The sequence below is a fragment of the Neofelis nebulosa genome, chromosome 6, assembly GCF_028018385.1.
Source record: "Neofelis nebulosa isolate mNeoNeb1 chromosome 6, mNeoNeb1.pri, whole genome shotgun sequence".
NCBI lineage: Eukaryota > Metazoa > Chordata > Mammalia > Carnivora > Felidae > Neofelis > Neofelis nebulosa.
This window is the reverse complement of record NC_080787.1, coordinates 126596218-126606712: the sequence shown is the minus strand read 5'-3', so window position 1 is coordinate 126606712 and position 10495 is coordinate 126596218.

Here is a 10495-nt window from a genome sequence, read left to right as displayed (position 1 = left end):
ATAACAGGACTGACTACTATAGTTATCCCATTTTACAGATGATGGTGTTTGTACCTAAGCAAAGGGTTTTCACATGTTTTTTTTTTTAAGGTTTTTTTTTTTTTTTTTACGTTTATTCATTTTTTGAGAGACAGAGTGTGAGTGGAGGAGGGACAGAGAGAGAGGGAGACACAGAATCCGAAACAAGCTCCAGGCTCTGGAGAGCCGGACATGGGGCTTGAACTCACAAACCGTGAGATCATGACCTGAGCGGAAGTCAGACGCTTAACTGAGCCACCCGGGCACCCCAGGGTTTTATGTTTTAAACCCCTAGGCAGTACTAGCCATTTATACATTTTTTTCTTATTTATTTAGATTTTGCCTTATTCCAGAAAGTATTTAAGGCATCGTACAAGGATATGTAAAGTCAGGCAAGATAATGTAACTGGAAACTCCAAGAAAAACCAAACCAAACCAAAACTTTGAGGCTGCAGTTTTCCATTTTACCACAAGAGGGAAGTATAACACCGGAAAGCGCGTAGGCTGATGTTAAGACCCCCAACCCCACCTTGGGATACCAAATTTTTAGAAGTTGTAGACCACAGGAAGTTAGATTTGGTATTACTTGCAAAAGCAGATTTCTTTAAAGGATATGCATGAATTATAAATGGCCATGTCTTTGATAGATTTGAGATTATCCATGTCATCAGGCTTATTCAACTCTTTTCCCAACAAATAATGAATATTTATACAATTCAATGATAAAAGCAAGAGATAGTTTTGCTTAATTGTTAAAGATTCTCATAAGTTCCTCAGTTTGAATACAGCTATTTGTTTTACTACGAGAGAGAAGCCCAAGGCTTATTATAAATAATAGGATTAGAGTTTTGGCTTTTAATCTGGTAAAGATTGGCGTTATTAACATGGTGGAATTTTTATTACACATACCATAACTGACACATGCAAGTATGTGTTTCTGAAGATATTGTAATTGTTTAAAAGATCGTCCTGCCTGCCTTTTCCCTCCTTCCTATGTTACTCTCACGTCTTTTCACAATAAACCGTGTCAAAAACTAATCCAGAGAGGGGTATTAATGATTTCAGATCCAGCTGTTGGGGTATGGAGTCTATGGTGTCGTCGCTCAGGAGGACCTCCTGAATGGGATGGAACTGTGTGTCCCGTGTGATTTCTTCAGCTTTTGACTAGGTTTCTGCCTGGCCCCCCTACTGAAGACCTTTGAGTTCACCTGCACGGGAAGGTTTTCAGCCTTACCCCCCCAGCTCCCAGCGAGGGAGCCTGTGCTGTGTCTGCTCCCTATACACCCTGCTTCCCTGGAAACCAGACCAGGTTTTCTGTGTTCCGTGGTCCTGCTGCCTATGGTTAATAATGCTGGTAATCACAGTAGCTAAATTTCTTGAAATGTTAATTGTGCTAATCACTGCACTAGGCCCCTTAAAAGTATTCATTTAAATCATACTCCCTTTTTACCGATGGGGAAACTGAGGACGAGAGATGTTCCAATTTTTAGTATAGGTGCTGCCAAAGCGAGCACAGAGGATGAGAGATGTTAAGTACCTTACTCAAGGTCATACTACTAGGAAGCTGGTGAGCCAGGAGTCAAACTCAGTTCCAGAGTCCAAGTTCTTGACTTGGCTGATAAGCCAGCCCCTCCCAGTGGATCCCACCACCACCTCATCTAAATTCCAGAAGCAACATGAAACTTCAGGTCCCTGGAGCGCTATACTGACGTAATTCTGTATCTTGGCATTTGCTGTTTCCACCACGTGGGGAGTTTGTACTCTTCCTTCAAGGCACAGTTTGAAGAGCATTTTCCTCAGAAGCCTTTTCTGACTCTCCTTCTCCCACCTACCTGCTCCAGTATTTCCCGCTGTGGTTCGCACAAAACTGTGCCCTTCTCTTCACTGCTGGATTTATTTATAACTGCTTCCCTGTCTGTCTCTCCCCAACTCCACTGGGCTCTTGAACAACTTGAGGTTAGAACTTGGGTGTCATTCATTTCCTCCTATACGCAAACAATGGTCATAGTACTTTGTTATATTATTATGGAATGTTAATTAATGGGCACTTTGAGGTGTTAAGAATGATGCTAAGTAGGGGTGCCTGGGTGGCTCAGTTGGTTAAGCGACCTACTCTTGATTTCAGCTCAGCTCAGGATCTCAGCCCTGAGATGGAGCCCCTCGTCGGGGCAGACAGAGGCTGCTTAAGATTCTCTCTCCCTCTCCTTCTGCCCCTCCCCTGCTTGAGTGCACGCTCTCTAAAAAAAAAAAAAAAAAAAAAAAAAAAAAAAAAAAAAGATGATCCTAAATGTATATAGGTCATCTCATTTAATCACAACCATTCAACAGAGGTCTTTTTAATCTTCATTTTACCAATGAAGACAACAGAGCTCATGGAACCCCAGTCGCTTGTCTAAGGTCAGTTAGTTGCTACTTAGTGGAAGGACTGGGATTGAACCCAGGTCTGTCTGACTTTAGAGTACGCACATGGAACTATTAGACTCTGTCTTCCATTGACAAATGTGATAAAAAATAGACTTGATGTCAATTTACTTATTTATTTAAATTTAGACCCGATGTCAATTTATTTAGTTAAAACCTCACCTATTATTTAGCAACAGACTTTATCCAAAAGTGTAGAAAATAATGCAAGCTAACTGCTCAAATTCACACAGCTAGAAGATTTCAGAGCTGGGATTTAAGCCAGGGCTGCTGAGGCCAAGGGCCGTTGCTCTCAGTCTGTGTGGCCCGTGTTTGGAGGGAAAGATTTCTGTGAGGCCAGGCCTCCTTGGCCAGATGGGTCAGGCTGAAACCACTGACTGCCTGAGCCATTCTGGGGATGGTGAGGCCTTTGGCTTTCACGGGACCACCACCAGTCTTGGGGACCTGCTTGACATTTCTGACCACACCGTGGACCCCGGTGAGCAGGTCTCTGCCCAGCCCAGATTTTCCTCCCTTCCTGCTAATTCTCTGTCCCAGCATGTGTCACAGAACAGCCTACCCAAGACTTGGCTCAGAGTCTTTGGAAAACTACTTCAGCGAGAGTAACTATTTCTCCTTTAATGATGAATTTGACTTCTGGAAATAGCCAAATAAATGCCAAAGCTAATGAATGAGTGGGTGACCAAGCTGGGTGATATCACAATTGGTCACAAATGAAGTGCGACTTTCAAGTAATTCGAGTGATTCTCTTGCCAGGATTGTAATCTGGCTCTGAAGGCATTTCCTAAAGACTGGTTCCAAAAACATTTTGAGCAATGCCTACCCACATGGGATGTGTTACCCAGGATAATGTTGGGAAAGACAATACTTATTTTATTTTATTTATGTTTTTATTTATTTTTGAGACAGAGACAGAGCACGAGCAGGGGAGGGGCAGAGAGAGAGGGAGACACAGAATCCGAAGCAGGCTCCAGGCTCTGAGCTGTCAGCACAGAGCCCGACGCCGGGCTCGAACTCACAGACCGCGAGATCATGACCTGAGCCGAAGTCGGACGCTCAACCGACTGAACCACCCAGGCGCCCCATCACAATATTCACTTTAAATATAGAATTTCTTTTTTTAAATTTTTTTTTTTTTTTTAAATTTTTTTTTTTTTTCAACGTTTTTTATTTATTTTTGGGACAGAGACAGACAGAGCATGAACGGGGGAGGGGCAGAGAGAGAGGGAGACACAGAATCGGAAACAGGCTCCAGGCTCCGAGCCATCAGCCCAGAGCCCGACGCGGGGCTCGAACTCACGGACCGCGAGATCGTGACCTGGCTGAAGTCGGACGCTTAACCGACTGCGCCACCCAGGCGCCCCTAAATATAGAATTTCTGATAGAACTGTCAGTAAACAAGTCATAGGACTTTAACATCATCAATATGTTTTGTGACTGATTATTGGCCTGGATCCAAGATTTTAAATTTAGTTTTAACAGATGATAGAGTAAAAATCCGGGATGAAGATGAAAATATTCTTGTCTATTTAGGTCAAAAGGAAGTTAGTTGTGACCAAAGCTACTGACGTATTGCATCATAAAAACACCTATTTTCCTGTATTTCTTTATGATACACACAGGACCTTCATGCCTGTCAGCTATTTTCTACTCAAACTGAATATCATGACCAAAAACAGTCACTAAAAAAGGAGATGGAAGGTAAACTATCACACATGCTAATTTCTTCTCCTTTAATGGCTTATGCCTGCTGCCAGGAATCTCTAACCTCATACATTGTTGACGGTGGTGATGATCAATTTGAAGTGAATGAAAACATTGTGCTGAATTCTACCCCCTGTCTTTGAACATTTCACCTGCTACATGCTGTGTTGACTGTAAGTTTCATAGTTTTTAGGGCAAGCTTTATTTTGTAAGAATTCCAGCTTTTGCCTCTTTTAACCTGATTTCAGGTCTGGAGTTTTAGAAAAATGGGCTCCTGTGCATTCCATCACGATTATTCGTGCCCTTTCCCTCGGTCCAGGCGTGACAGAGAGAAGCTGTGACTAGCAAGAGTCTGGCCTGGGGACCAGGAGAGCACGAGTCAGTGCTGTGGTCTTACTTCATGGCATAGTATTGGGCAAGTCATTTAACATCTTTTGGCCTCAATTTCCTTCTCTTTAAAATGAGGACTTTGGCAAAAGACCCTATGACTAAATACTTAGAGGCTACAAAATGTGTGTTTATCCCTTACCTATTATGTAGCAGAACAAATGGCCAAGTATGCTGACCCTATTTAGTAGACAAGTCCACGGTGAGATTTCTATTCTTGTATTTATTTTATTTGAAGGCCTGACATATTCTCTATTGACCAATTAAATCATAGCACACCAATAATCCCTTAAGGGCAGTGAACACTTGTATTTCATGATCATGTCTCTGAGATAGTAATCACACTAGCTTGCTCTTTAGGATAGGATGTGGGAGGGACCGTGAACTTCTGTATCTTTGTGTTTGTTAACTCGTGGATGCATATCACCACCACGTATATACTTACGGGTGGGTGTGCCGATGGAAGCTGCACCAAAGTAGGGAACTTTGTCCTGCTTTATTCAAAGGCATAGCCCCGGCGTCTAGAACACAGTCTGATCTGCAGGTGCTTACCATGTTCCAGGTACCATGACTATGTCACGTCCTTGAGATATAATAAGAGACTTGAAAGCTCACCCCAATTGCAACTCTTGCTTAGCTTACTTCACAATCATAAGCTTAACTGAAATAGTTTGCTTAAAAAAAATTAATCTTGATTTATTTTTGAGAGAGAGACATCGTGTGAGCAGGGGAGGAGCAGAGAGAGAGGGAGACACAGAATCGGAAACAGGCTCCAGGCTCCGAGCTGTCAGCACAGAGCCCGATGCGGGGCTTGAACTCATGAACCGTGAGATCATCACCTGAGCCGAAGTTGGACGCTTAACCAACTGAGCCACCCAGGCGCCCCTGAAATAGTTTGTTTTTAAGTTTATTTATTTATTTTGAGAGAGAGAGACACACACACACACAGCGTGAGTGGAGTGGGGGAGGGGCAGAGAGAGGGAGAGAGAGAATCCTAAGCAGACTCTGAAGTCAGACACTTAACTGACTGAGCCACCCAGGTGCCCCATTTAGCTGAAATAGTTTTCTTATTTAAGCTGTAACCACTCCAGTAGGTCTATTTCCAAGACATTTAACTAATACATGTGAAAGATGCAAAATCATTCTAGCTTTGACCGCATAGCATTTTTCTGAGGTCTCCTGTTCTTGGTAGAGATTTGTAGTTTCCTTTTTTTTTTTTTTTTTAAACTAGTCTCCATGCCCAACGTGGGGTTCAAACTCAATCCTGAGATCAAGAGTCACATCCTCTACCCACTGAGCCAGCCAGGCGCCCCGACATTTTGAAAATACTTAATAGTTAGATGCATGTAATTCTTTTCTCTTTGACCTTGAAGAATGTTAAGGATGTTAATTTAAATGAAAATATTAAGGTGTTTTCTGAAAAATTTAAAGAGAAATTTATTCCTATAATTGTAGAAATTCCAGCTCTAAGGGAACAAGCTCAGTAGGCACCTGGAATGAGAGTAAGATTTTTAAACCTCCTCAACACTATAAAATGTGTGCAACTTTAAGTTACAAACAATAGAAGTAATATCTGCTCATAAGAAAAGTTCCATTGTACACTGAAGAATTTAGAGAGTGCTTAGAATAGCATATATGTGGGGGGTGATTGTCACCATAATGTCCATCCAGAGAAGTTTGATGGGGATGGTGAGGGGGTCAGGACGGCCTATTTTATACGGAGTTCACACAATCTGATGTATTTAATTAGAAGAGGAGACTGGGGCGCCTGGGTGGCTCAGTCGGTTAAGCGTCTGAGTTTGACTCAGGTCATGATCTCAGGGTTCCTGAGTTTAAGCCCCAGGTCAGGGCTAACCGTGAGTGCAGAGCCTGGTTGGGATCCTCTCTCTCCCTCTCTCTCTGACCCTCCCCAAATCATGCTTTCCTCTCTCTCTCTCTCTCAAAATAAATAAATAAATAAATAAAGAGGAGATTCATGGAGTGCACGCTACTTCTCTTCATGTGGAGAGGCTGTGATCTTCCTCTTTGCTCTAGGTGGAAGCTCTCAGCCTGTCGGCAGAGGTCCAAGCAGAGTAGACAGAGGCAGGAAGAACCTTCTAACCCCAGAGCTATGCTTGCTGAAGCCCCGTGAGCTCCCTGCCTCGGCCTCCTGGATGGGCTGTCTGGGCTCTCTGTGATCTGGGATATTAAAGTGTACGTCATTCAGAATATTCACGTGTAATTGATTATCCTGTTTATTTACAACAATAATAATAGCAATGATAACACTGCAGTTTATCATTTCATAGTATGATGTACTGGTAGCCAATATAATGAAAAAGAAAGGTCCACTTAGAACATTTAAAAAAGTTTTAAAAAACGTTTGCTTATCTAGAGACAATGAGTGAGCACAGGGAAGGGGCAGAAAGAATCCCAAGCAGGCTCTCTGCTGTCAGCGCAGAGCCCAACTTGGGCTCAGTCTCAGGGGCTGCGAGACCATGACCTGAGCCGACATCCAGAGTGAGACGCTTAATCGACTGAGACGCCCGGGCGCCCCGAGAACATGTTCACCTAGAGAAATGAGTTAAAGAACCAGGGAAAATATTCTCATTAGGCCGCGTGGACCTTGCAGGCAGCTGTCACTTTCTGATTAAATTCAGGCTGCAGCCTGCAGCTCTGCTGAATTTGGAAAAGTGACTTAAAGAAAGTGATGTTACCCTCCTCTTTCACGTGGCGTTGAAGGGAAGGGACAATAAGATAAAAACAGAGAGGGAGGAAAGCTGTAAGAGACTCTTAAATACAGAGAACAACCTGAGGGTTCCTGGGGGGAGGCGGGGGGATGACCTAAATGGGTGATGGGCATTAAGGAGGGCACTTGTTGGGAGGAGCACTGGGGTCTACTCCTGAAACCCTTAGTACACCATATGTTCACTAACTTGAATTTAAAAAAAAAAGAAAGAAAGAAAATGACATTACCCTCCTCTTTAGACAACTTCTTTCAAAGGACTTTTATTTATTTGTTTTTTTTTTTTTTTTTTTTTTTTACTTTTTAAGGGGACTTAAGGTAAGAGAGAAGTCAAATGAGCCCATTTTCCTTTACGCTAGGTTCTAGTTATAAGTACACGTGGAAATAAAAGAAAAATGTGAAGTCAATATATAGTTGTAGGTTTATTAACAACATTTAAATTGTAATGCCATAAAATTACGTGATATCCCAAAATTGTGTCTTTTATTCATTTATATTACCGGAGGGGGGAATTATTCTGTATTTTCTGAAACAGTATAAGCTCTGTTCACTTTGGATAATAGGATATAGTATGCCTTAAAATGATAAGGGGTCTTTTCACATCCATTATCTCATTTAATGTTCAAAATAACTTTGAAGGGTAGATACAGTTATTCCCATTTAATGGGTGGAGATTCTGAGTCGTAGAGAGCTTAAGTAATGTGAGAAGTCATGATATGTTCAATAGCAGGCTTGGGACTCACCTGTTGCCTACAAATCCCATGATCTCCTGCGGGCTGGGGCATGAAGAATGAGTCAGAGTTGGCAAGAACACCAGAGGTAAGAGGATCAAAAATATGGTTTTAAAACATTATCAGCTCTTCGTTTTCCACCTACTTAGATGTGAAAGAGGACCATACAACGTGGTCTTTAGAGATATCGGTCTCCAGACTGTCTAGTTATATACTCCACGGAACAGGTATTATCAGGAAATCCTGCTGTTTTCTCTGTACCAAACCTTATTTTCTCTAAGGGCATTGTATGAGTTACCTACCTGAGATGCATTCCTAGGGTTAGGTGTTTTCAAAAACAAGAGAAAACGTCAGTTGTTGCTTCTAGGGTTTTCCCTCCTGCTCCCCACCTCCCTCTTCCTGCAGCTCAGACTCCCTTCTGAACACCAAGACGGAAAGAACCCGAAATTCTGAGGATCTGAGAAAGATGGAGATTTCATTACCAAGCCGTCCTGTTAGTCTCTTCTGCGCAACTTCCTCTGATGACTGGAATGGCATTGCTTCTCATTGCTTCTTTCTATAGACACCTAAACACTGATTTTTTAAAAGTATAGAGGTAATAAAATCATATTATCCCAAATTAGGGAAAAAAAAGCATTTTGGGAACCCTTTGCTAATATGACTACTTAGCAATTCACCATAGTTTATTTTAGCCTCCCTCCCTTTTTTTTTTTGGTACTTCGCAAAATAATTAGGGTTGGCTGCCTATGTGGTCTTTGTGGAAAGAATCCAGTCACTTTAAAATGTCATCAGGGAGCAGAGTAGAAATTACTGACACTTTCCCTGGGGATCTGGAGAAGCTCTAAAGGCTCAGCTTTGCCCCAAAAGGCTTCCTGAACCCTCTTCCCAACAAAGGTATGTCTCCCATTCCCACCTTCAGGAGAAATGTTCCTTCCAGCTGCTAAGAGAAGACATTTCTCTTCATATTCTTTTGATTACAGTCACCCTGCACATACAGTGTGGTACTTTGCTCTTCCATTAACATTATCATCGACATAGTTTTCCTTTTTGCTACGTGGCTTTTGCACCACCAACTCTGACGATTTACTGAATAATAGTAATAATAATTTACTGAAAAGGTAGCCACTCACGTACTTATCCATTCCCCAGATTGTTGGATGCTTAGATTGGGGTTTTCTAATGCTTTGTTTGTGACCAATCAGTCATAATTATGTTATTTCCATTTGTTTGAATTTTGAATTGTTTTATGGTATGCTTGGTTCACGTGTACATGTAAGCATGCAAACATGACCGAAAGACTTGTAAGTAAGAAGCATATCACCCCATCTTCCAGTTCTCCAGGTCTCCTTTTGGGAGGCAAGTGTGGGCATTGGGTTCTGTGTGTCTTTCCAGAGACTATGTGTGGATGTAGGGGTGCCTCTTTTTTTTTTTGTTTTGCTTTTGGGTGCAGATTCAGTGTGGGCTAGAGGGCTGCTGCTTGTCGTGTGGTTTGTACAGGTGTCCTGCAGCCTTGTACAAATGGGCTGCTTCTGCTTGGAAGAAAGGGCCTGGTTTACTTCCCACCAAGGTGCTACCCACTCTCTGAGCCACGTGCCGGCAGGGCTGCTGGAGGACCAAGCAGCGAAGCCAGGCTTATTGACTAAGTGTGCTGGGTGGCCACAGCAGAATGTATTTAACTAGTTATCTCTTGATGGAAATTTGGGTTATTTCTTGTATAAACTACAACCATGCACCAATAAATAACCGTCGGCACGAACATTTGTGTATTAAATTCCCGGAGATGCAATCGGTGATTAAAAGGGTGTGTGCACGGGCACGCATTCACACTGATGAAGTTAACGCCCAGAGCTGGCTGGAGGTACGAAGAGCTGCCTGCTTCAGAGGTCCTCAAGCAGAGAGGACCCTTCAGGGAGCGTTTGAGAGGCCATCCAGCACTGGCAGGCTCTGGAGCCAGCTGGCCTGGTTTCATGGACCCTGGACAATGATTTAACTCTTTGGCCCTCGGTTTTCTAGTGGAGACGAGAAGCAGTCAAAAGGTTCACGTCATGGGGCAGTTGTGAGTGTGTAGTTCATGCCAAGCGCTTAACATACCACCTTGATAAGTTCCTCGTAAATGTCAGCTGCGACTATCGTCATCATCACCGTCATGTTACCGGACTTCTGAGAACCTTGGGGAAGCCTGAGAAACTTACACATTTTAGATTCTTTTGATTTAGGGAGCACCTCAGGTCACTGGATTTCAGTGAGGACCGCCGTTCATGATGAGTTCTCGTTCTGCTTCCTGTTTTAACTCACCACTGATGAGCTTCCAAGATCTGAGACCCCCTTGGGCTTGTACAGTTGCCACTCTCCAGGAGGGAACCCTGCTCTGCCTCTTAGGAAGACCCCACTAGTGTGGACAGCTCACCATCCCACGGCGTGGCCGGGTGTGTGTGCATGCACGCAGCCGGGTGCAAGTGACTTGCAGCCGTCTGCTTCATTCCCTGGACAGTCGCAGCCAGGGGCCAGT